The 27,918-nt window shown below is 41.2% G+C and overlaps 1 long non-coding RNA gene across 2 annotated transcripts in view; it reads left to right on the top strand.

Moving 5' to 3' along the window:
- LOC140528348 (uncharacterized) overlaps positions 1–27,258 on the top strand; it is a 29,254-nt gene extending 1,996 nt beyond the window's left edge. The window contains exons 2-3 of one of the 2 annotated variants that reach the window (XR_011975150.1): positions 139–254; positions 15,441–27,258. This is a non-coding gene — a long non-coding RNA (uncharacterized lncRNA). Of the gene's footprint in view, positions 1–138 lie in introns of both variants that reach the window. The other variant, XR_011975149.1, reaches the window with a different exon arrangement.
- The last annotated feature ends 660 nt before the right edge of the window (positions 27,259–27,918 follow it).

Raw genomic sequence — 27,918 nt, 5'->3', positions numbered from 1 at the left:
AACACAAGACCTCGAGTAAATCATTTGACTTCTCTTGGTCTTATTTTCCTCACCTATAAAATAAGTCAATTAGACTAGTTAATATCTATGGTCCCTTCCAATCATTGAGGTTCTGATTCTAAATATTTTCTTCCCAAGGGTTTTTCAAAGGCACTGGAGAGGATTCCTATTCCCCATCTGCTTATGCTGCCCTGTTGAGAAAGAGGGATGAATGTGAAACTCCTTGGAAGAATCTGTTGTTATATGCTAACAAGGTAATTTTTTTTTGTAGGGCTGGCAGGCCTAGTCTGAGGGAATACTACAAATTCCCATTGTACTCTCTGATGGTGTAAGGATGGCTTCCTTTGTAGCTATCTCATTCCCCTTATTCATTACTCTTAATGCCCCTTCCCTACCTTCTTTCCTCACTCCTATATCTGGGGAATCCCAGAGTCTAGCCTCAAGAGCCTTGTGTAACTCATTCTTGCTAGTGCTAAAGCCTTGGGGCTGCCTCAGTACACAGTGTAAACTCATCTCTGTATATCCCTGGTCCCAAAGATTTCAGTTTCGTGGGCTGCATCATCCTCATCTTGAACTTTTCCCCTTCATATTTCCTGACAGAGAGAGATTAATGCCAACTCAGCCTGACTGCTAGAAAACAAAGCTAGAAGGCTATGTGATCTCAGCCCAGTGCAACTCTGGTCAGGATAATCTTGTTACAATTTGGCAGTCATAACAAATGATGCTGAACTTGGTGTCAATCAATAATGGTAAACATTTATTAAATACCTACTATGTATCTACTAAGTACTAGGAATACAAAGAACACCAAAAGCTCATCCTTGCTCTTGAGGAACTCACAATCAAATGGGGAAGACAGTATGCAAACAATGTATAAACAGACTATATACAGGATACATTATAAATAATCAACAGAGAGAAGGTACTAGAATTAAGAAGGTTTGGGAATGGACTTCTTGTATGTAGAAGGTGAGATTTTAGCTGGGACTTGTAGGAAGCCAGAAAAACCAGGAGGCAGAGTTGGGGTACTGTATGACATCCACATCTGGCCTTCCTGAGGGTCTAATTAGAAGAGAGACAGGCTTCCTGGCCTTGGATTAGGGTCCACTTCACTGGGTTGGTTCTCAGATCCACATTAACTGACTAGGTCTCCTTGGTTTTATGAAAGTATCATATTCTCTCCTTTCCCAGAACTATCACTATAGTCTCTATTTAGTAGTTAAATCCTAGGGAGTTGCCTGAAGCAGGTAAAGATTGAGTGATTTGCCTAGATTCTGATTGAGTTGAGGAATTTGAACACAGGCCTTTCTGGCTCCAGGACCACTATTATCCACTATAATCAACTAACCTCTAAATATCTTTAATTGATTTAGTTTGAACCTACCAATAAGAAGGTAGGGTTGGATGAATTATCATGTAAACTCCTTTGGAGCAAGAACTGTTTTACTGTTGCCTGCAGCCCAATAGATGCTTAATAAATGCTTTTTCCTTCATTCAACTGGACATCTCTTAAGCTTGTGCCACAGGCTAAGTCCTGGAGACACAATGACAAAAATAGTTCCTGCTTTCAGTGAGCTTATTGAACACATACTGAACCCTCTCTCACTTTAGTGTACTCTTCCTGTATTTGTGGTAAAATTAATAGGTGAGTATGAGATTATGGAGATGGGCTTGGAATCTTCTCTGATTCTCAGCTAGGCAGGCCCTAAAGCATCCCAAGCTCTCCAAGCTCTCATCTTATAAAGCTTCTTTCAAGACCTTCATGGTGTTTGGTTCCATGGGAAGCCTTTGTAGGTTAAGACCAATCCAGGCAGGACTTTTGGCTTCATTGATCAGAGATTCACTGAATAAACTTTGTCTTCCCCAGACCCATCCCTAAGAGGAATGTTGGCAGATACAGAACAAATTATATTGTATACCCCTCCCCGTGAAAAAGTCTGTATACAGGTGTATATAATCTGTATACATCAGATTAAAATTACTATCAGTCAGCCTTAGAGGAGAAAAGAGAGGAATATTTACAGGAGCTGGCTATGTGGAGGGGCAGTCCTATCCTTGTTGCCTTGAGAATGGTGTGTTATGTATAGTGAGTTATGAATTGATTATATATCTATATCTATATACATATAGATATAAATATAGATATATAAACAGCCCTGACATTGTTTGCTTTGCTGGGTTGTTTTTTTTTCCACTCATGCCACTGCCCCTCTGCTCATAGTTAAGTCAATACCCAGCCATCAGTCAATATAGCATGCCTCAGTGCCATAGTGTGATTTATCATTTTCTAAGATTTTAGTCTTTTGTGGACCTCAGTTTCCCCAAGTGAAAGACTTGAGTGCTGGTTATCTTATCATCATCATTCTCATCTAAGAGTGTTTATTAAATATTCCTTTTTGCATGTCACTGAGCTGGATACCATACTAAGAGACTTGGCCTCTGCCCTCTGGGAGTTTGATCTATAATAGACAGCACAGATTTGGACAAACATTAGGGAACAGAGTGACTCTCAGGCAAGTTCACAAACAAGAATGAATAAATGAATGAAGTAAATAAGGAAAAGTATATTGACATTGTCTACATCATTGTTTTCCAGGTTGGGGGAGGCAGATATATCCAATGGGGCCAGGTTGTCTGGGTTTGGACTTCTCTCCTGGTCAGTTTGCTTTTCAACTCAGAGGAGATGCTCTGTGACGCCAGCCATAGGATGTTGCTGAGCTGTCTCTAAAATGCATGCCATTGGTCACTGGTAGGGACCCACTGATGAAGGAGAGTGGATAGCTATAGCCCACCATCCCCACTGTCAAAAGAATAACTCATATCTCCCGCTCTAGGGCCTGCAGGAGAAGGCATTGCTTCAGCAGTTGACAATTATATAATGCTTTTTCACATTATGTTGTTTGGGCCTCGTTTTCATTTTAAAGATGGAAAAACTGAGACTCCACTAACTAGCCAAAGTGACTGTTCCCCATGGTCACATGACTAGTAGTACAAGACTAGAATCCCAACCCTGGTCTCTTTTGTTTCCTTGTGCAGTATTTATTCTACTGCATGGTGGATGCTTTCTTTTTAATGTAAGGCAGGATGATTTCTTTCTTTGTTGTTGTTTTTTTTAATTTATAAATACTGGACAGCCTATTATTGTAAAGTAGGAAGTAGGAATTTTCAGTTGCATTTCAGAGACTAGGGATTCTTTCCTGGTAAATATAAAGTTTTCAATGTAGCATCACGTGGAACTCCCAGAATTTTTGAAGAATGAGAAGTGGAGGCTGTGTCTTCCTTCAAGAGTGCTCCATTCTCTCTTGTGCTTGCTGTTTCAGGTCAATATCCTGCCTCTCAATCTGGTTTCGGCCCTTCCTCCCCCACCCTTTTGGCCCTAAGGCTACCTGTAGCAAGATGAACCCGAGGAGTTAAGCCTGGCTCATCCTGCTCCTTATTAAAGAGGCCAAGGGTTTCTTTACAGCACTGATTTTAATTGTTACATGTAATTGACATGACACATGCCCCAGAGGCATTTGATGAGGTCCAATTTAAGAGATGATTTTTAAAAATTGGAATAAATTAATTAAAGAAGTCAGCTGCACGGGGCTTCAAGGCAGTGCCAGACTCTGTAATTCAAAACCACCCAACCCACCCAACCGGCCCCACAAGCAGGAAGAACAGTCCCTGTTACTTCTAGCCCAGGACAGGGCTAAGAGATTTGGGGCAGAACTGTGAAGAGTGGGGACCTGGGCAAGCTGTCTTTGATTTCCTTAATCGTTGAGACCCTCAAGAAAGGTGTGGAACCTTATTTGAGAACAAGGAAGGAGCTAGGAGGGGAACGAAGAGAAATAGGAATGCGGCGGGGGTGGCCTAAAGGAGATCTGTGGGACTATGGGGGAGAAGGGAATGAAGGGGTCACAGGGGTGAGGGCTACAGCTTTGAGGGTTAGTGGGCAGAAGAAAGAATAAGAAGGAATGCAAAAAAAGGTTTGTTGAGAGGGCAGAGGGAGACCCAGGCTTGGAAAGGAGCCAGAAGGGCGGAACCAAAGCTGGGAAAAGGTGGAGTCTGAGTGTGGGGGTGGTAGCACGGTGCCTGAGGCCTCAGTTTTTAATGGAGGTGCTAATTAAACCCCTGACCTGAGGTCATCCTCAGTCCTGTGGCAGCTTTTCACAGGAGTTGGGGTAATAACAATAACAACAATAATAATAACAATTAAGGATAATGAGACTTTATCTGTAGCAAGTTGTTCCAAGAGCTTTGTAGACATTAAGTTATTAATTCTTCCGCACCCTCAGGGCTCTGCTTTCTCCCCTGCTTGTGGGATGGGGTGGGGAGCATCTATGGGAGACAGCCTGCATTTGGCCATTAGATTACAGTGTCCATCCCCAATGCCCTAGGCCGGCTGGCTCAGCTTACAAAATCTAGTGCTCTTCTGGACGAAGTATTATGGGATCTCCTGTGTCTGTACGATGTATTTAAATTGAGGCTCAATGGAAACAACCCCTCTGCAAACACCGTACAGACAAATTGTTCCACTTGCCCTTGCCATGTTTCATCTCTCAGCCTTGTACAGACTGTCCCCCGTGCCTGGAATTCTCACCCCCACTGCTTGGAATTCCTAGTTTTCTTCAAGGCTCAGCTAAGGTGCTACAGGGTTTTCTCTAACCCCCTCCCACCAAATTGTGTCCCAGTGTGCCCCTACCCATACAAGAAATCCTCTATTTTGCATTTACTCATCCTTATGTTTATGCTATTTCACTCTCATGTGGAATACAGAATGTCCCCAAATTGCACAATTTTGGGATACCCCGTGTAAGCCCCTTTAGGGTTGGGACATTAGCTTTTTGTCTTTATATCTCTGTATCCCAGCCACCTGATGTGGAGTGGTGCTTCTCATAGTAGACACTTGGTGAATTGGATTCCTGGGCCAAATATTTGTAGAGGAAGGGCCACAGCAGGATCATGAACCTGCTTTCTCTTTGTCATGGAGTCACTACCCTTAAGCCCCCGGGGCTTGAAGGGTTTGGTTTTTTTTTTAACTTCAAACTAGAATTTTTAATGAACTGTCCAAAAATGGAAATGGGTTTCTTAGAATGGTAAGTTTGCTATCACTGGAAGTATTGAAGCTGAGTTTGAGTAAGGATATTACAGAGGAAAGTGTTGAACTCCTTAGCCTCTGAGATCCCATGGTCCAATATGAGATTGCACTGGAGGATCAGGAAACAGTTAATAGATACCTTTTGATCTCCTACTGTGGGTGAAACAGTATATGAAGGCTGGGACAGAGAAGGAATGGTATCTGTCTCATAGTCACTTCCAGAGTTAATGGGAGAGACAGGGAATAGACACAAAGTGATGAGAACAATTCCAGAACACAGAACACCAAGTCAATAAGGACAGAATGCAGTAGTGCAAATTGGATATATATACACTATTAGACCTTAGAATAAAGGAGCAGTTAGAGCAGCCCCGCACAACATATACCCCCCTCAGCTGCTTGTGGCATTCCAAAGGACTTCAGACAGCCTGTGAAAAATGGAGAGGATGTAAAAGAAAGTAAAGATGTAACAAGTGCTATGTCCATGTCCCACATAACCTGCCTTCCACTAGTCACTATTGTGCCCATCATGTAACTTGGCAGATGGGTTGCCATGCGCACTGTCTCCTATTTATCACGTGATCTGCAGCAACCAACCATTGTCAGTCTGTCACTAGTCTGAGAGGATTGATTTCATGATAAATAAAAATCTTAAGTAATAAGTGTAATTAATTGAAATTTCCCTTTTTTTAAAAATATGATTTATTTGCAAAATAGTGCAATCATTAATTATGTCTTTATGTAGAAAGGGAGCCACTAAAAACCTATCTGCAGCCCAAAGGAGTTTAGTCTATTTTAATTTTGGCCCCTACCTACTGCCAAGTTGTGCAGGTCTGAGTTAGAGGAAGGCAGAGATTCTTCACAAGTCCTAGATTTAGAATCTAGACACTTGGTTCTGAATCCCAGCTCTGCCACTTTCTGACTCTGTGTCCTTGGGAGAATCATTTCACTGCTCCAGCCTCAGTGTCCTCATAATAAAATGAGAGTGTTGGACTAATTGTTCTTTAAGATCCCTTCCACTTTGAATCCTACAATCCACATTCAGAAAAAAAAAATGCTGTTTGGAAAAAAAATCTTGAGCCAAGTCTTAAAGGAGCTAGTGGCCGGGAGTCAGTAGAGAGGAAGGAGGAAGGTGTTCCAGGTTGCGGAAAGAGAAGCTGACAGACCAGCTAGGCATGTGGCAGCCTTGGAGCAAATGTTTTGGGTTAACCATGAGTCTGAGAGGCAGAAGTGTAAATAGGGCCAAGCACTGCAAATAGTAACTATGGTTCTAAATCCCACTTCCCTAGAGCAGGAGGGAGGGAATTGGAGGCAGACTTTCAGTAACCCTGGCACACATGTAAAGCTATTTCCATTAATTAGTCTTGTAGGAGTGAGGGGTGGGAAGAGGGTCAGTTCTGTGATTTTATCTCTCTGGGGAACTCCTGGCATGGAAATTCCTTCCAGTAATACAGATCTGCAAGAATGTAATTTAGTTTTAGAGTTGCCTGAGGCACTGAGAGATTAAGTAACATCCAAGGTAACATGGTGAGTAGGTGTTGGAAGCTGGACTTAAGCCCAAGTCTTCCTTGCTCCAAGGCTGGCCCTCTGTCCACTACCTCATCATATCTGAACACAAAAGACAGCAATTTACACATTGCTTAGCTCATAATTTCCACGGAACTCAGCACTATTCAGTAGTATAATTCTCATTCAGTCTCCTCAAGGTCCTATGAGTTAAGGAGGCAAAGGGGAGACAAGCTTTACCTATCTTAAATCTGTGCCCCAAGGCTGGTGAATGATAATTTGTCTCCTAGATCATTCTGCATCTCCTTTATACTCTAGCCTTCTAGGCTTTTCCTGTAGTCTTTACTGCAGGAAGACACAAGAAAGGAAGGGATAGAATCTAATATTTGGGGCATCTACAGCTAAACCTTTACAAATATGGAAGGAACATGGGATTTGATGACTGAAGGCCTGAGTTTGAAATTTGCTTCTACCACTATACTACCCAGGTGACCTTGGGCAAGGAAACTACCTTTCAGACTCTCAGTCTCTCTATTTGTAACATGAGGGGGTTTTACTAGATGACGTCTAAGGCCCCTTCCAGTTTTATGTCTGAGAAGTAATCTGGAGCAATGATTCGATTCAACAGATATTTATCAGATGTCTTCTATGTATGAGCACCATGCTAGGTGCCAGGGATAGAAACAGAAATTAAATACTACCTGCCCTCCAATTCCTACAACCACTGGTATCATCCCAGATCTTTATTTCTGTTCTAGCTAACCCTTCTCCTTTCCCAATCCTGACCCCTTGGTGACCCAATTCAACGACATGCTATCCTCTAGTCTTGAGTCCTTTATGAGCCCCCAACCCTAGATTATTCACATTATCCACCTTCTTTGTCCCCCAAATCCAACACCTTTGCTCCTTTTCATGTATTGCTTAACAGAAGTGGAGGAAATCATGAAATTATACTGACTCGTTCCTCTGTCCAATTTTGCTAGCAAACCTAGACCTTCACTATATCAAGGCAATTCTACTCCTCCTCCCTAATTGATTCTCTGTCCTACTCACCACAGCAGCTGTTTCAAATCTTTTCTCTTCTCCACAACCTTCCCATGATACTCCCTCCCCTAGCACTTCTATTGAGAACTTCACCTCCTACTTGACTGCAAAGAGCTCCTCTTCATCTCACACACCTCTACCATCTTCCTCCACTACTATCTTTCATTTCATGCTCTGGCCAGGGGCAGTTGCTTTACCTGTATCTGTGATCCCATCTGCTTCTATCTTCACTAGCAGATTGCACCCACCGTTAGCCCCACTTTCTAATTTTCATTCTCTCCCTCTCTACTGGTTCCTTCCTTACTGCCCATAAATATAGCCAAGTCTTCCCCATCTTTAAAAAAACCCTCACTCGATTCTGCCATGTCCATCAGGTGTCATTTTACATCTCTCCTCAATTTCTCAGTTAACTTCCTTGAAAAAGCCTTTGATACTTATTACTTCCACTCCTCTCATTCTCTTCTAAACCATCTTCAGTCTGACTCCCATTGTTATTAAACTGAAACTCCTCCAAAAATACCAATGATCCCTTAATTGCCAGGGCTAATGAGCTCTTTTTTATCCTCACCTTCTTGACCTTTCAACTGCATTTGATGATGTTAACCACTTTCTCCTCCTGGAGTCTTTCTTCTCTGAATTTTTGTGACTGCTTTCTCCTGGTTCTCCTCTTTCCTATATGCTTTCTCCCTCTGGGTCTTTTTTGCTTAATATTCATCTGTGTTACATCCACTAACTATGATTATCCCTCAAGGCTTGATCCTGCATCCTCTTTTCTCTATATATGCTCTCAGTTGCTGATATCATCAGTTCTCATAAATTCAGTTATCATCTCTATACAAATAACTTCCCGATCTGTTTATCCAGTCCTAGTCTCTCTCATGAGCTTCCGTTTTGTGTCACCAACTGCCTATTGGACATATTCCAAAGTAGATTTCTCATAGGCATCTCAAAAATAACTTCTACAAAACAGAACTTACAACCTTTCCCCAAAAATTCTCACCTCTTCTGAACTGTCCTATTACTGTTAATGGTACCACTATCCTTTCAGTCATCCAAGTTTACAACTTCATTATCATCCTCAACTCCTTTCTCTCTCACCCTCATATCCAGTCTATTGCCAGTCTTGTAACTTCTCTCCAACACCTCTAATATTTATCCCCTTTTACAAGCTAAACTAGATCAGGCTCTCATCACCTCTTGCCTGTACTATTGTAATAATTTTCTCATTGGCCTCTTTCACTCAATTCTCTCCCCAACTCCAATCTATTCTCCACTTAGCTACCACAATGATTTTCTTTTTTGAATTAGTTTTATTTATTTCACTATTTTTCAATTACATGTAAACAAAATTTTTTTAACAATCATTTTAAAAAAGTATTGAGTTCCAAATTCACTCTGTTCCTGCTTCCCTCCTTGAGAAGGCAAGTGATTTGATATTTATTATACATGTGAAGAGATGCAAAACATATTTCCATATTAGCCATGTTGTAAAAAAAGAAAAACACAAGCAAAATAAAACAAAAATAATAAAGAGAATTTTAAAAGTATGCTTCAATCTGCATTGAGAGTTCATCAGTTCCCTCTCTGGAGGCAGATAGCATTTTTCATCATGGGTCTTTTGGAATTGTCATGGGTGATTGTTTTGATCAGAGTTGAGTTGTTGTTGAGTTGTTTAAGTCATGTCCAACTCTTCATGACCCCATTTTGGGGTTTTCTTGGCAAAGATACTGGAGTGGTTTGCCATTTCCTTCTCCAGCTCATTTTATAGATGAGGAAACTGAGGCAAACAGGGTGTAGTGACTTTGCCCAGGGTCACACAGCTAGTGTCTGAGGCCAGATATGAACTGATAAAGATGAGTCTTCATGATGCCAAACCCAGTGCTGTAGCCACTTCAACTAACTGCCCCTCTTGATCAGAATAGCTAAGTCTTTCACAATTTATCATCCTTACAAAATTGTTGTTACTGTGTATAATATTCTTCTGATTCCATTTTTTCATTTTTGCATGATTTCATATTAGTATTCCCAGGTTTTTCTGAAACCATCCTACCCATTATTTCTAATAGCACAATTCCATCACAATCATATACCGCAACTTGTTCAGCCATTCCCCAATTCATGGACATTCCCTCAATTTCTAGTTGAAAAAGAGCTGCTATAAATACACATATTTTATATATACATATATATATGTGTATACATGTATATATATACATATATGTATATATATTTGTATGAATAAGTCCTTTTCCTTTTTCTTTGATCTCTTTGGGATACAGACCTAGCAGTGATATAGCTAGATCAAAGGGTGTGCACAGATTTATAGCCCTTTGGACATAATTCCTAATTCTTCTCCACAGTGGTTGGATGAGATCACAACTCCACCAATGACCCATTAATGTCCTAATTTTTCCACATCTCCTCCAGCATTTGTTATTTTCCTTTTCTGTCATGTTTGCCAACCTGATATGTATGAGGTAGTGTCTCAGAGTTGCTTTAATTTGTATTTCTCAGTAGTGACTTAGAGCATATTTTTTCATGTCATTATTGGTAGCTTTGGTTTCTTCTGAAAACTGTTCATATCCTTTGACCATTTATCAGTTGAGGAATGACTTGCATTCTTACAAATTTGGCTCAATTCTCTATATATTTGAGAAATGAGGCCTGTATCAGAGAAACTTGCGTAAAAAATTTTCCTCCAGTTTTCTGTTTTCCTTCCAATTTTATCTGCATTAGTTTTATTTGTGTGAAACCTTTTTAATATCGTATAATAAAATTTATCTGTTTTACATAGTGTGATGCACTCTATCTCTTGTTCAATCGTAAATGCTTCCCTTATCCATAGATCTCATAGGTATATTTTTCTATGCTCCTTAATTTATTTATGGTATCACCTGTTATGTCTAAATAATGTATCCATTTTGACCTTATCATAGTATATTGTGTGAGATGTCGATCTATGCCTAGTTTCTGCCAAACTGTATCCCAGTTTTCCCAGCAATTTTTGCTAAATGTTGAGTTCTTACCTCAAAAACTTGGATCTTTGGAATTATCAAACACTAGGTAACTATGGTTATTTACTATGGTATACTCTGTACCTAATCTATTTCACTGACCCACCACTCTATTTCTTAACCAGTACCAAATTGTTTTGATGATTACCACTTTGTAATATAGTTTGAAATCTGGAACTGCTAGACTACCTTCTTTGATTGATTCCCTTGATATTCTTGACCTTTGTTCTTCCAGATAAATTTTGTTACTATTTTTTCTAGTTCTATAAAAGAATTCTTTGGTAGTTTGATTGGTATGGCGCTAAATAAGTAAATTAACTTAGGCAGAATTGTTTTTATGGTATTGCTTGGCTTACTCATGAACAATGAATATTTCTCCAGTTGTTTAGATCTATCTTTATTTCTGTGAAAAGCATTTTGTAATTGTGTTCATATAGTTACTGGGTTTGTCTTGGCAGGTAGATCCCAAGTGTTTTATATTGTCTGTCATTATTTTAAGTGGAATTTCTCTATCTCTTGCTGCTGGGTTTTGTTGTTAGTTCATAGAAATACTGGTGACTTATGTGGGTTTATTTCATATCCTGCAGCTTTGCTGAAGGTGTTGATTGTTTTAACCAGTTTTTTAGTTGATTCGCTAAGGTTATCTAAATATATCATCATATCATCTACAAAGAGTGATAATTTTGTTTCCTCATTGCCTATTTTTATTCATTCAATTTCTTTTTCTTGTCTTATTGCTATAGCTAGTATTTCTAGTACAATATTGAGTAACAGTGGTGATAATGGACAACTTTGTTTCACTCCTGATCTTATTGGAAAGATTCAAGTTTATCCTCATTATGGATAATACTTGTTGTTGGTTTTAGATAGATACCACTTATTATTTAAAAGTTCCATTGATTCATATGCTTTCTGGTGTTTTTAATAGGGATGGGTGTTATATTTTGTCAAGTGCTTTTTCTGAACCTACTGATATAATTCTGTGATTTTTGTTGTTTTTGTTATTGATGTGGTCAATTATTACTGACAGTTTTCCTAATGTTGAACAAGCCCTAAATTCCTGGTATGAATTCTATGTGCCTCTACAGAATGGTTTCTTTCTGGCTTCTTGAAGTATTTTCTTTTTGATCTGAGAGCACTAGAATTTGACTATAATATTCTAGAGAGTTTTCATTTGGGGATTTCTTTCAGATGATGATTGGTAGATTCTTTCAATTTCTATTTTGCTCTCAAGTTTGAGGATACTGGGGCAATTTTCCTTGACAATTTCTTGAAATATAACATCCATACTCTTTCTTTGATCATGGCTTTCAGGTAATCCAATATTCATAAATTTTATTTTTCAGGTCATTTGTTTTTCCAATGGGATATTTCACATTTTGTTCTATTTTCTCATTCTTTTGACTTTGTTTATTGTTTCTCAGTGTCTCAAATAGAATTCTGGAGTAGCAGAGCTAACAAAAGGTCAGAGTGAGACTTTCTTCTAGCCAAAGACAGCATAGGAAGTCAAAGAGAGATCTGTGACACAGGGGAGGAGGCTGGACTCAGGCTCATGCTGATGAAACACCAGTTGTGAGACTACTTGCCCAATTCTAATTTTTAAGGAATTATTCTCTTCAGTGACCTTTTGTACCACCTCTTCCATTTGGCCAATTCTGTTTTTATGGTGTTATTTTCTCCAGTATTTTTATGTCTCTTTTATCAAGCTGTCTTTTCATAATTTTCTTCCTTTGCTTTCATTTCTTTACCTAATTTTTCCTCCACCTCTCTTATTTGATTTTTAAAATAATTTTTTAACTCTTCCAGGAATTCATGTTGGGCTTATGTCTAATTCACATTTTTTTTCCTTTGAGGCTTTGCTTGTTCACTGTTTTGGCTTCATTGTCTTCTTCTGAGTTTGTGCCTGGATCTTCTCTGTCATCATAGTAGATTTTCATGGTCAGGTTCTTTTTGTTGTTTTTGTTTGCTTGAGTTTTCCACCCTATTAACTTTATGTTAATGTTGGGCTCTGTTCCTGAATTGGCAAAGGGCCAAGGATAGGGGCACTCTCTTCAGGCTTTTACCACACTGCTATTTTTAGAGATAGTTCTAGTGGTTTGGAAGTTTTTGGTGCTTCCAGGGTGTTGTGATCTGGGGAAAGGTGTGGTCACAGCTCTCTTAGTCTATACTCTGCTCTTTTCAAGCAAGGGCCCCTATTCCCCTATTCCCTTGGGACCAGAAACAATACTGTTCCCTAGGATCTCTGATCCCTTGAGGGCAAAAGTCATACTGTCCCTCAGGGCTCCCATTCCTTTTTTTTTTTTTTTTTTTGCTTCTACTTCCTCTTGACCCAAAGTGCTCCTCCCTGCCCTTAAGCTATCATCCAGAAGTTGTTATAGCCAATGGAGTTGCCAAACATACAGCCTCTAATCTTTCATCCAGTGCTAGCACAGGGGTCCCCTATAATCACTTTCTGACCAGTTGCCAGGTGTCTCCTGGCTTGAGAATTCCCAAAGCTGCTGTTGCTTTTGTCACCACCACCTAGTCTCACAACTGGTATTACATCAACATGAGCCTGAGTCTAGCTTCCTCCCCTGTGCCACAGATATTTCTTTGACTTCCTATGCTGTCTTTGGCTAGAAGAAAGTCTCACTCTGACCTTTTGTTGGTTCTGCTACTCCAGAATTCGATCTGAGGCATTATTTTAAAATTATTTGGAGGGGAATGTTGGGAGAACTCAGCTGAGTCCTTTCTCTACTCCAGTGTCTTAGCACTGGATTTTTCTAAAGCATAGTTCTGACCATTTAAACCCCCTCCCCACCACTCAATGAGCTCTAATGGCTCCCTGTTATTTCCAGGATTCTCTGTTTGGTATTTAAGATTCTTTATAACCTGGGTCCTTCTAGTCTTTCCAGGTGTCATAAACATTACTCCCCCATCATGTGTTCTAAGGTCAGGCTATGCTGAACTACTCACAGTTCATAACCCTCCATAACCCTCCATCTCTGCTTTACACTGGTTGACCTCAGTGCCTGGAATGCTCTGCCCCCTTGCATTAGTCTCTCAGTTTTCCTGACTTTCTTCAGTATTCAGCTCAAATCCCAGACGTAGAATGGTCTTTGCCCTAAATGAGCCCACATTCCACTTTCCATGGGGGAGGGCAGAGAGGGAAAGAGATGACTCACAGATACATGATTAATGTGTTTGACCTTTGTTTTCAAAGAGGACCATGACATCAGGGAGATGATGACATGACTTGCAGTTTACTTTGATTTGAGTGAGGGAGAGCTGTGCAATATCACCAGCCTCGCTTTCTCCTCCAGAGCCATCTGGGTCCAGTGACCAGATATTCATCAGGACAGCTGGAGATGGCCCAGGATGCAATGGTCTCTCTGACTCTTTTAGGCTAAGGCCTTTTCAGGTTCTCACTTTGAGTCAGGTGATGCTCATTCAGTGAATAGACCTTTTAAAGGAGTGAGTCCAGGGATGGTCCTTCTAATTAAAAAAAAATATCAAACTGGGAGAGGAAGACTCTAAGGGTTGCTGGTCAAAAGAGAAACAGTTACCATTGACATTCACTCTAAGCCAGGAGGGTCCAGAATACAGCCATTAAGGAAGCTTGGGCAGGGACCTATTGTGGTCCAATCTATGAGCTTCATAGTTAACTGGGAGAAAGGGAGGAAGGAAAGAAGGAAGGAAGGGAGGAAGGAAAGAAGGAAGGAAGGAAGGAAGGAAGGAAGGAAGGAAGGAAGGAAGGAAGGAAGGAAGGAAGGAAGGAAGGAAGGAAAGAAAGAAATTGGGCAGCTTCTGGCCATCAAAATTTACCTTCCTTTGGAGAAGAAAAGGAGAAAGAGAGGGAGAGGATGAGCCAAGTTAATCAAAGACAATGTATATATAAGTAATGGCAAAAAGGAAAAAGTGCAAACAGTGGAGGCCAAGGGTGATCTTGGGTCATTGGCAAAGTGTGAAAGAAGCTAGGCAGGGGCAAGAAGAGGGCATTCCAGGCAGGGAAGAAGCACCACTGCATAGGCCTGGAGACAGGAAAGGGATTGTTGTGGGGGGCAGGCAGGGGAACAACTTGGTCAGTTACATGGGGTATCCTTGGAAATTTCAGAAGAGATTATGGATCTAAAAGGGTCTTCAGAGGCTATCTAGCCACTCATTTTATAGAGGAAGGGGCTGGGAGGCCCTAGTAGGTAGCAAGTGTCCGAGGTGGGATTTGAACCTAGATCCTCCTATTCCTGAGCTGATGCTCTCTCTGCTGTGCCATCCTGTCCAGGCAACAAGCAAACTTTCACAAATGATATTCTATAGCAGACCATATCTTTCCAGTCATACAGTTGACTTCAGGGTACAGCATATACAAGAATCCACTAGGCTTTTATATGTCTACTATAAGAAATCATTTGTTTCAGCAGAATAAAACACAACTTTAAAAGTTTTCCTCTGTACAGGTATTTCCCATGTATATATCAAAATACAACAAGAATCCTTTGAAAGATATAACAATGGATAGTTTTGTTTGGTCCTATGATTACTAATATTAAGTAAGAAGATAGATGCTTGACAAAGGTGTTTGCCACTGTCTTGGAGAATATCTAGGGTAGAGTTCCTATAGAAGAGAGATTCCCTATGAATGCTGATGTTCTTTGAATGTTCCTATTTGTAAATGACAATGTATGGATGGAGTCAATAATAACTGACATTTTTATGGTACCTTGAAAATTTTCAATACCTTTTACATACATTATCTCATTAGAACTTTACAACAATCCAATGAGGTGGGTACATCAGCTTTTATTATTTCCATTTTACAGATGAAGAGACTAAGGCTCAGAGCATGATTAAGTGACTTGCCCATAGTCACAGTGCTAATAAACGAAGGAGCAAGATTTGAACTCAGCTCTCCCTGACTCCAAGTCCAGTAATCTTTCTACTACAATACTTTGCAGTCATGTGAATGAAATCTGTACTCTCTCAAAAGAATTAGGTCTAACTATCCACACAGGAAAAAACAAGTGAATGAAGAATGTCTGTTGTCTAGACCAGAGGTGTCAAATACAAGGCTCTTGGCTGCATTCTGAAACACAAATACTGCATGAACCAGATTAGAATGTAATTGATAAATATTTAACAAAATAACTAAAAATATAATTGAACATGGATAATGCTAGTAGGTGGTTTTCTAAGTCATTATGCTGTCTGCAGGGATCCTTGTATGTGGTTGGAGTTTGACACTAGTGATAAGTAGTTGAATGGGCAACACATAGTGTGTGCATGTGTGTGTGTGTGTGTGTGTGTGTGTGTGTGTGTGTGTGTGAAGAAATGTTGTACAAATGTTGAAGATGGAAAATGAACTAGGCCTAGAAACTGGATTGAAGGAGGAAAATGGGCTAGATTACTTTTAGCAAATTGTGTAGTGCAATTAATGACCTGAAACAAAAGTTGATTTAAAAAAATTTTTAATATCTTTGATCTTCAGGTGATGTTAAGTTAATAATGATAATAGTTAATATTTATAGAGTTCCTACTATGTGCCAGGCACTTTTCTGAGTACTTTTACAAATATGATCTTATTTGTTCCTCACAATAACCCCTGGGAGATGGATGCTATTATCATTTCCATTTTACAGATGAGGAAACTGAGGCAAGAGTGGTCAGATAGGAGAATCAGGAGCTAATAGGGTCCCAAAAACCTAGAGAGAAGAGGATGATTGACATTGTCAAAGGCTGCAGAGAGATCATTGCAAATTAAAATGTCTTAATATTATTATGAAAATAATTTTGGCCTTAAAGAACCCTGAAAGTCTCAGTGACCCTGAGATAGCCCCTAGACCATGCTTAAAGAACCACTGCACTGCATCTAAAATGTTGCTCCCCTGTGATTCCAGAAGTAAAGTGTTTTCTGATTCAGAAAAAGGAATGATATGTTAGGTTTGGGAGGCTGGGGAAGAAGAAACTTGGGTAGGACTTTTAAGGACAAATAAAATTCAGATTAGCTAAGAGGAAGGGGGTTTGGTATTCCAGGAGGATTGTCCAGTAGAGGACTAGGTTGCAGGGTCAGTGACACAAACCCATTGTTGTTGGATTCTAGAGATAGAGAAAAAAGTTCTAATCATCAGCCCTTTACTTCTTCCTTTACTTTCCTCCACCTCCCACTTCCTTTGGACAATAGCCTTTAGGTGGACACATCCTAAAAAGTAACTCCATTACCATCCTTCCAACCTACTGCCTCCTTCAGTCATTCCAGAGATTTGTCCTAATCTTACCAAAAGAGTCATCCCCGGGATAATAATGGAAGCCCTGACTAGGTAGAACACAGGTCAGAGGGAGAATATGGGACCTGGGAATAGGACATCCCATCTTTCTTCATTTTTCTTCTAAAAAATCACACACACACATACACACACAAACACAGAAAATAGACTCAATGAAAACTGCTAGAGGTCAATTACCTCTGGATTGGGCAAGAATATCAAGGGTGTTAAGAACACTAATGGGAAGATAAGACTGGGAGCTAGTAAATATTCTCTCAAATCCCAGTAACTTTTGTAAACTCTGTCCATGCTGGGAGCCTCTTTAAGAGAATCATTCTTCAGGTCTTCTGAATTTGGGCAACAAGGCTAGAATTTCCCTGACACTTCATTGTATATAAGTTAACTGGAGGCAAAGAAGGAAACACACACTGATAGAACTTTAGTGATTTGCCTGGACTACACAGAGTGTCTAAGGTAGAATTTGAACTCAGGTTCTTCTTGATTCCAAATGCAGACCTCTATCCATCTAACTGTCTCTCTTATACACTTATACAGGAATCATGAGCTGTACATAACAGATATTTGCAATTTCGTGTATAATCCACTCTTTATGTTCTACTTTATATATGGAAATGCTTATTTTATTTATTTGTCAAGTTAGGATTAAAAACAATTATAAACAAAAACAAACCACACAGAGTCCATTCTCATCACCAAGTCCTCCCTGAATCAAATCTCTCCCTACTCCAATATATCCTCCTCTCAGATGTCAAATTAATCTTCCTGAAGCTCAGGTCTGATCGTACCATACCCCTTTTCAGGAAAATCCACTGGTTCCCTATGAATTCCAGGATCAAACAGAAAATCTTCTGGTTGGTAAAGCCTTTCAGAATCAGCTCCTTTCTACCTTTCAGCCTTTTGATACATGACTCTGCTCCAGGGACTCTGTGAGCTAGGTACAATGGCCTCTTTGTTGTTCCTCACACAAAACACTCATTTCCTGACTCAGGGCATATTCCCTAGCTGTTTCCCAAGCCTGGAATTCTCTCTCTCTTGGCCTATGGCTCCTGGCTTCCCTGGATTCCTTCAAATCTCAGATAAACTCCCACCTTTCCCAGTCTCCCTAAAGCTAGTGCCTTCCAAGAATCTTTCCAATTTATCCTCTGTATGTCTTTGTACATAGTTGCATGTTGTCTCCTTTGTTAGACTGTGAGCTCCTTGACACCAGGGATTGCTTTTGCTTTTCTTTGTGTCTTCAGCACTTAGTTCAATGCCAAGCACATAGTAGGTAGTTCATAAATGTTACTTGACAAACCACACATAGATAGCTATCTCAAGAAGAATTTTTCCATGGGTCTTCCCACTTTCCCAAAGGCCATCCTTGGATATTCTATCCATCCAAGTCACTTTTCATATCACTTCTTTCAGGTCATTTCCCACTCAGAGGCCTTTGGTGGCCCCATCACCCTTCACAGTCATTAAACGTGTCTGCAAAATGTCTATCTTCAATCTCCACCAGTTCTATTTAATAAATATATATGGTGTGTGGGGCCCAGGGTACCCAAAAGTGTGAGGCAAAAGATAGAAGGTATGAGCTGTAACCCCTGCCCTTTCAAAACTGCCAATATAGGATGGAACTGGGACTTTTTTTTTGTTTTGCTTTTCTTTGTATTTCCAGTGTTTAGTAGAGGCTGGCACATAGTAAGTGATTAATAAATACTATTTTAGAGCAGCTAGGTGGCGCAATGGATAGAGCACCTACCTGAAATCAGGAAGAAATGAGTTCATATCTGATCTCAGACACTTACTAGCTGTGTGACCCCAGGCAAGTCACTCAACCCTGTTTGCCTCGGTTTCCTCATCTGTAAAATGAGCTGGAGAAGGACATGTCAAACCACTTCAATGTCTTTCCCAAGAAAACCCCAAATGGGAAAGGGAGAGAGGAAGAAAGAAAGGAAAAAAAGAAGACTGAGAGATAAAGGGAGAGAAAGGAAGAGAAAGAAAAAGAGGAGAAAGAGAGAGGGAGAAGGGAGGGAGAGAGCTTAATAAATGCTTGTTGATCGATTGGTTGATGGGAAGAGAGAGGAAGGAATGCAGCCAGCCAAGGCCAGAGAAGAGGCAATGTGGTATGATGGTTGGGTTTTGGATTTAGATTTGGAATCAGGAAGATCTAGATTCCAATCCTGCCCCACTTCCTGCTATGTGACCCCAGGTCAGTTATTTCACCTCTCTGACCCTCAGCTTCCTCATCTATAAACCTGGGGGCCCCTTAGTTCGTTCCAACTCAATTGTCAGACCTGCCTATAAGGGAAGGGGAGAAGGAAGAGGATGCCTGGGAACTTGGTGATAAGAAAGGACTCTGTGTGGTTTGTTTTTATTTGTTTATAATTCTTTTTAATAACAAATAAGACAAATAACAAATAAAATAAGCATTTCCATATATACAGTAGAACATAAAGAGAGGATTATACATGAAACTGCAAATATCTATTATATACAGCTCACTATTCCTATATAAGTGTATGAGAGAGACAGCTAGGTAAATAGAGGTCTAGATTTGGAATCAAGAAGACCTGAGTTCAAATTCTGCCTTAGACACTCTGTGTACTCTAGGCAAATCACTTAAGGTGATGTATGTTTCCTTCTTTGTAAAATGGAGGTAATATTAACACCTTCCTCACAAGGTTGGTTGCCTTATAAATCTTAAAGTTCCATATATTAGCTATTATTATTACAAGTTCAACATGTGACTTCCCAAGCCTGCTTCTCTGTTTTCTTCTGCTCTCTTCTATTCATAAAAAAAAAATTGCTTCAATGACCCTCTTTTCTCCAAGAAATTTGAGTTGAGGGTGGGTGGGTGTGTGTGTGTGTGTGTGTGTGTGTGTGTGTGTGCACGTGTGCACACAAGGGTGTGTGTAAGGATAGACTGAGATATTGCTTAGGGGATCCCTCCATCATAGGCAAACATGACGCAGGGTTCTGGGAAAGGATGAAGAAACAAGGATTTGTCCTGGGGCCCAGAGTCCCAAGACTGGACTTCTGCAGCCCTGTTCAAGGTCCTGACCTTTACTAACTAGCCCTATTTCTCTATCATCCTCCCTTCCCCTTCCCCCTAGATAACGGAAGCCCTCACAGCAGTGGGATTTTCCTTCATTTGGATTAAATGTAGGGAAAATGAATTCCAAGTCATAGAGTCTGGGCCTCTCCTGGAAGCCTGCTGGAACTCTCCATCCCTCTGCTGCTCTGCTGTGGCAGTGATGGATTTTGGCTAGTGCTATCAGACCACAATCCAGTCCTGGTACAGGGATTCTATTCCTTTTCCTACTCCTCTTCTTTCTCCAAACACGTAATACTGCCACGAGACAGTCCCTGGTGTTCCTCCTGTCTGTCTCTCTTGCTTTGATCTCTCTGCAGGCAGGGACATGCATCGATTGGAAGCCCAGCACACAGTCATACACACCTTTCCTTCCCTTCCTCGGAGCCACCCTCTGGCCCAGTGCCCCTTCTCCCAGCCCATCTTTATGGATCTGGGCTTCTCTGATCCTCTGTTCCAAAGCCTGGCCTCTGACGCCAAAGCACGGGATGCTTTCACTTGTCAGCAGTGTTACCCCACCCCTCCCCATCACCTCCCTTTTCCCCCAAACTCCCCTCCCATGGAGGGTTGAGGAGGACCCACCCTCCTGGCAGCCCCTTCTTGCTTAGATGTGAAACTGAGAGCCTGACCTCATGGTGCCCGAAGCACCTGGCAAGGAGGATACCTACTCTGCTCTCCTGGCACCATCCCAGGTCTTTTTCCTGCAATCCACACCTCCCTTGGCCCCTTTCCAAGTCAGGAAAGGTTCTAGCTCACCACTCTTGCTGGGGGCAAGCACAGTCTGGTAAGGAATAGGGGCAGGGAGGTAAGAGGTCTCTCCTGCCCAGCCTTGGGCAAGTTGCATGCTGATACTGTGCCTCAGTTTCCCTGTTGAAGGAAAAAAGTGTGCTCACCCCCAAGTTTCCGGCGCTAAGATGGAGATCAATACCATAAAGTACTCTGAGCTCACTGGGGGAGAAAGCCACGATCACATGGTGTTCCCATGGAGCCAGCAGGCCTGCCGCACCCTAGAAGTAGGGACTGGTTGGTGACGCTAGAAGAGAGGCAGGGTCTTGTGGGATAAAAGACTCCAGAAAAACTAGAGTAGGAATAATAATGATAATCATCAGCCGCGGCGTCCTAACCATCCAGGAATGTGAGGCCCCACACCCTGCCCGCTTCTCACCTGGGACACACCAGGATTCCTCTCCCTGGCTTTTATTGCCCAGATCCCACAGTCTGAAATTCCCATCCCTCCCCTCTGTTTCCCGAGAACTACAGTCCAACTACCCTTCTCATTTGAAACCCCAGGGTTACGTGGGAATCCTCAGCACAAAGTGTTTCATGCAGGCAGCAGGGGTGGATACCCAGCAACTTCCCAGGATACAGATGGCCAGCCTCTGGCCAAGGGCATTTTTCTACAGCCTATAAACCTCTGGGACAGTGGACTGACTGGGAGACTCAGATTCTTCCAGTTTATGTCTGTGCTTTCAAATCGGACATGCAAGCCCTCCTTTTGCTATATGTAAAGTCAGCTAAGCCACTTAATTTCTCTGGGCCTCAGTTTCTTCAGCTATGAAGTTGGCATCTAGGTGGTGCCATGGATAGAGTGCCAGGCCAGAAGACAAGAACACTCATCTTCGTGAATTCAAATGTGATCTCAGACACTTTTTACTAACTGTATGACTCTGGGCAAGTCACTGAACCCTGTTTGCCTCAGTTTCCTCATCTGTAAAATGAACTAGAGAAGGAAATGGCAAAACACTCCAGTATCTTTGCCAAGGAAAACCCCAATTCAGGTCACAAAGAGTAGGACACAACTGAACAGCAACGAAATGGGGGAATAATCCCTGCCTATCTACCCAAGAGTGTTTGGGTAATATTTTTTGGCTGGGGTGTGGGTGTTAGGGGTGGGAGAGAGAGGCAGGAGGTTGAGACATATGATTTCATTGGTGTAGGTAACACCTTGAAAGGAGCTTGATGTAAAAAGTCTATGAATTTTGGATTGAATTTATATGAATTTGGATGAATTTAGAGCTCAGGGAAATCAAGTGACTACAAAGTCACACAGCCAGTATGTGTCAGAGGCAGGACTTAAAAACTGATCTTTGTGATTCAAAGACTAGACTTCTACCCACTAAGTCAGGCTGCTTCTCCTGACAAAACCTCTGTCTTTGACAGAGGAAAAAAAGAAAAAAGAAAAGGAAGAAAAACAAATCATTGAGAGATTTTTTTTAAAAATATTTTTTTGGAGGCAATCAGGGTTAAATGATTTGCCCATAGTCACACAGCTAGCAAGTATGTGAGGTTAGATTTGAACTCAAGTCTTCCTGACTCCAGGGCTAGTACTTTATCCACTGTACCACCTAGGTGCCCCTAAAAAATCTTAAGAGAGGAGGAAGGCCGAAAAGAGTCACAGACAAATGGGATAACTTTGAAAGTAAGATGTTGAATTTATTATGTATTAAAAAAAAACCAAGCTGTACATAATAGAGACCCAGTTTCATTCTTCATTGTTTATGGAAACGTCTATTTAATTTGGGGTTTGTTAAGTTCACAATAAAAAAAGAACATACTAAAAAATTTTGTAGGTAAGAGAACTCAGGCTCTGAGTTCCCAGTGTAGGTGGGTGCTTTTGGTATGTTCTAGATGTGGGCTGGTGCTATGGGGATGTTTTTACCTCAGGGTGTGGTCACTATTCCTGCCCTAATATCTAATATTTTTTAAATGTTCTATTGATGTTTGTTTTTAAAAGGATCGGATCTCTACCACTTCCCTGTGAAGCCTTCCTCTGCCACATAGAAACTTTTCTTCCAACAAATAAGTACAGCCTTAAAAAATTAACATTTGGTCATGTCTGAAAAAATTGCCCACTTTCACTGTCAAGACGCAGGAGGAATATTTAACTGTTAGTCTTATAAGGTCAGGATCAGTCATTGCATTGATCAGAGAGAGTTATGAAGTCTTTCGGTCCTTATGTCTATATTTCCTCCAGTAAAATGTGAGTCCTTTTCTTACCAGGGGAAAATATAGCAGCCAGGTGATCCAGTGGATAGAGCTCAGGACTTGGAGTCAGGAGGAACTGAATTCAGATCTGACCCTGACACTTACTAGCTGAGTGACCCCACTGGACAAGTTACTTAACCTGATTCAACCTCAGTTTCCTCCTCTGTAAAAATGAGGAAAATAAGAACATCTACTTCCTAGGGTTGTGGTAAGGATCAAAGCCCTCTGAAAACCTTAATGGTAGCTATCACTATGATTATTTTGAATTTAGGTTTTTGGACTTTTTACTAGCCACCATCTCCAGGTATGGAGGACCTCTGATTTTAAAAAATGGTAGATTTCAATCTAGAAGCGACCTTAGAAATCATCTAGCCCAGCCTCCCCATTTGTCAGATGAAGAAACTGGCCTCAGAAAAGTGACTAGGTTTTAAAGCCCTTCACAACCTGATCCTTTTCTACCATTCTGGTCTTTACTCCTGAATAATCCATGATCCAGAGACACTTGTTTCTCACACTTGTACCTCTGTCCCTTTTTAAGATCTGGCCCTCATGCCTGAATTGCTCTTCCTCCTCACCAACACCTCCCAGCTTCTCTTACTTCCCTCGAGACTCAACTTCAATCCTATCTTTGGTTTCCTGGTACATCTAAAAGTTGTTTACACTATACTCTAGTCTATTAAGTGTGCAATAGTACTGTGTCTAAAAAAAAATGTCTTAAGTAAAAAATACTATCACCTGAGCCTTCAGCAAGTCTTTTTCTTGCTCCACAGTGATGGCACAGCTGACTGATCAGGGTGATGGTTGCTGAACAACTGTGACAATTGTCTTAAAATTGGCTGTGACAATTTCTTAAAATAAGACAAGGAAGTTTGCTACACTGATTGACTCTTCCTTTCATTTGAACACTTAGAGGCCATTGTAGGGTTATTCATTGACCCAGTTTCAATATTGTTGTATCTCAGGGAATAGGGAGGCCTGAGGAGAGGGAGAGAGACAAGGAACGGTCCCTTGGTGGAGCAGTCAAAACACACACACAATATTTATTGATTAAGTTTGTCATCTTATATGGGCATGGTTCATGGTGACCCAAAGCAATTACAATGGTAACATTAAAGATCACAGATATAATAATAATGATGAAAAAGTTAACTATTGCAAGAATTACTAAAATGTAACATAGAGACATGATGTGTGCACATGCTGTTGGAAACGGGGAGCTGACACAGGGTTGCTCAACGGAGGGTCACCATGAACCGTCCATTTGTAAAAAATGCAATTTTTACAAAGCACAATGAAACAAAGTGCAATAAAACTAGGTATGCCTGCAATAACTTATAACTATTATTATATTCTCTAGGGAGGTTGAGACAAAACCATCAGAAAATATTGGGCCATGCCCATACATGTTCCATGTGGCGCTGCAACTTGTGCAAAAAAAAGGAGGGGGAACAAGAGAAAGGTCCTGAATACTGGTATCCCTTGTTCTAAGTAAACTTCAAACAAAAGACTTCTGGAATCAAAAAAGTAGGGAATTAATTCATTTCAGTGGAACTGAACCCAAGAGTTTAAGAAATTTCCAGCTCAGATTACATCATTATATACTGGATGGTAACACCTGCTTGCGAAGTATAATATTGCTAAACAGCTTAATTAGACATTTAATGTGCTGGTTGTTTGGTCATTCAGTTGTATCTGACTCTTCATGACTCCATGGAGCATACTGTCCATGAGGTTTTCTTGGCAAAGATACGGGAGTGTTTTGCCATTTCCTTCTCCAGGCAAAAAGAGCTTAAGTGACTTATCCAGGGTCACACAGCTAGTAAGTGTTTGAGGCTGGATTTGAGCTCAGGTCTTCCTGACTCCAGGCCCAGCACTCTATCCATTGAGCTACCTAGCTGCCTCTAAAGCTTTGAATACTCGCAGGCAAAAGGATAGCATCTCAACAAGTGATCCAACAGTTTACATATTGAAAAAAAAAGCTTTTATTTTTGTCAGTCAAGAGTTTGTTCTAGCTCTTTTTCCAATGGTAGAATTGCCTTCTCTCCTGTTGAATGAGGGAACCCCCCCATTCACTCCTCTTCCTCACTTCCAACCCCCTTTGTCTGAAGACAGAAGAGGTCCCTCACAGGAGACTCCTTGTTCATTACCTTCTTCCAGTTTCCCAGTTTTCCTCTCTTCATTCAAGCAAGAACTAAATGTCCTCTCTAAGTTGGAGATCTCATCTCTGCCACCACACAAATTAGGTAGGATAGGTGCTTGACTTTGCCCTTCATTGATACTGTGAGTCATGTGGACTGTACATGTCCAGAGGAAGATAATTAGGAATTCCAATTTCTTCTCCTTTGTGGAGTCCTGTCCAGGATAGCAATATAAGTCTGGAGGACAAATAGGCTCTTGGAGAGGTAGGGCTAACTTATTGTTTGACTCTCTATGTGCTTACAGGGACTCTCACTTAGAAAGATCATAAATCTGGAGGATTTGCTAGGTCCTTGGGAAGGAAGAGCTCCACTAGAAAAGGAAGGGGAGTATTCCTGACTGTTTATGGGCTGTAGTGTGAGCACTTTGCATTATTTGTTGGGTTGTTCTAACTATTTTAAAAAAGAAGAATATCCCAATGCCCCCAATTTTCCCTTTTCCCACTGGAAAAGACAAATAACACCAATCCTCCCACAGCTTCATGGGACATATGCTTTATTTTTCTGAGAATGTTTCCCCCCTGATAAAAACTCTATGTACAGCCTTTGTTGTAGATCACCATGAGCCCATTGACAAAGTGATCTAGAACAGCCCTAAAAGGATGGCCATTTTGCTCCCTCCCAGCCTACACAAACATCTCTCCTGCATTTAGCAGAAGACACATAGCACCCATTTACCTGAGCCGTTTCTGCCAATGATGTCTCATTATCTTCCTCTGGGGCTTTCTGTCAACTCTTTTTTGATTCAACCCCACACTTCCTTCCTGTTCTTATTTCCCTTTACAACAAACTGAGTATTTTTAACCTGAGGTTTTTTTTTTACCTCTTACTGTCCCTGATGGGGTAGGCTGAGAGTGTTTTTGCTGGCTGTCAAATCTGACAGTTTGGGTCACATCTACTCCACTCTCCACACCCTTCCCGCCTCTGCTGGGTTCACCACTCGCTGCTTCCTGAGGTGACCACTTTGAATATCCTTGGACTGGAGGGCTCAGGGGAATTTCCCAGAAGCTCCCTCAAAACCTCAAGCTCAGAGTCTATGAGTTGAGACCCTAGGTTAAGCCCTGGGGCCATCCTTGAACCACTTGGCTGCATCTAGTCATGGACGGCAGTATGAGCCATTGGTCCCAGGTTGGTTTCCCAGCTTTTCTCCTGAGAACTCATCCTCTTACCACCCTACTCAGTGAACTCCAATGTTCCCTGTTACTTTTAAGATCAAACAAATTCCTCTGTTTAAAATTTAAAGCTCCTCACAATCTGGCAGTTAGGAATAGGTAGGTGGTGACAGAGCACTGAGCTTGGAGTCAGGCAAACCTGAGTTTCAGACACCAGTCTTTAACCTTTCTCAGCCTCAGTTTATCTACCCATACAAAGTGGATAATAAGTGCTCCTATCTTGTTGTGAGGATCAAATGAGAGAACATATGTAAAGATTTACAAATCTTGAGTGCTATATGTGCTATTTTTATTATCCGACCCTTTCCTACTTTTCCAGGCTTACTTACCCCTCCCTGCCCTCTCTGGTCCAGGTTCACCAGGTCACTTGGTGTTCCTTATGCATGATGCTGCCTCCTCATTCCTGGAACGCTCTCCCTCCTGGGACACTTCTGCTTCTTTGGATCCTGATTTCAACACTGGTCAAATGCTGCCTTTTTTAGGAGGACTTTTCTAGGCCCCTCAGGGGCCCACCTTTCTAGTTACCTTGTATCTTAATTATATGTATCTTTTAAACTTTTTTATGTGCACAGATTTGTACCTATTTATGCCCAGTGTTTCCCCATTAGAATGTAAGCTCTTCAGAAGCAAAGATTGTTCTTGCTTTTTCTTTGTTTCCCAGGTGTTTCCCATAGTACCTGAGAGGTAAGTGTGTAATGGGTGACTCAGTGGATAACTGCTGGCCTGAAGTCAGAAAGACTCTTTCCATGGCACCATGTGTGCTTGTGGAATGCGCACTGAAACCATGTACATCAGGCTGAGATAAATAATTAGGGAGAGAAATTTGGAAAGGAAAGTCGGAATACAAACATATCTCACATAAAGTCCATCATGATCTTACAATAACATCATTAATACATTGAAATCAAGTCCCAACATAATATAACAAAACCTTACTGGCAAGGCACGTCTCCCAGCAGAAATTCAATGCCTATCCACTCTCTAGTTGCTGTAAGCAGAGATCCATCTACCTGGGCTTCTTTCAAATTTTGGCCAATCAGGAATTAGGCCTGGGGCAGGATCAGTGAATCCCAAGGACCTTTCCAGCATTCACACTGCGATTCCATTAAGGAATGCCTCTGCTCTGGAGAGAGACTAGGGAGACATTACTTATCTCTGACTTTTCCTTAGATCTACCCTGGGGAAAGATCCAATGTGGCATTGAGGAAGGCAGCAAGCCTTTCCCTCTTTTTTCCATCTAGTCTAACACTTGCCTTGTCATAGAAAGACATAGAGGGGGGATATGTGGGGCAGTTACCCGTTACTCTGTGGGAAGAACTGAAGTATTTTTATAATTTTGAGGGTAAAATTGATTGTGGAAGCCTACTTTAGTTATACACTAATATGCACAGGAATGGGAAGAGACCCAGGACTCAGTCAGGTTTGGGTGTGGCACCCCAGCTGACTGCGGTTGGGGAAGAAAATGTTAAAATCACCATTGGGCTAAAGTCAGTTAAATGGACCCCAAGCAATACATTAGGTTCTAAGAAGGAGAACAGGAGATTCTAGGTGAGGCCACAAGGGGAATAGGCCTGAATAGGGGTGGGCTTCAC

Source organism: Notamacropus eugenii, chromosome 2 (assembly GCF_028372415.1).
Source record: "Notamacropus eugenii isolate mMacEug1 chromosome 2, mMacEug1.pri_v2, whole genome shotgun sequence".
NCBI classification, from domain to species: domain Eukaryota; kingdom Metazoa; phylum Chordata; class Mammalia; order Diprotodontia; family Macropodidae; genus Notamacropus; species Notamacropus eugenii.
The sequence above is the reverse complement of the archived record's forward strand: the minus strand, read 5'-3'. Positions and strand labels throughout refer to the sequence as shown.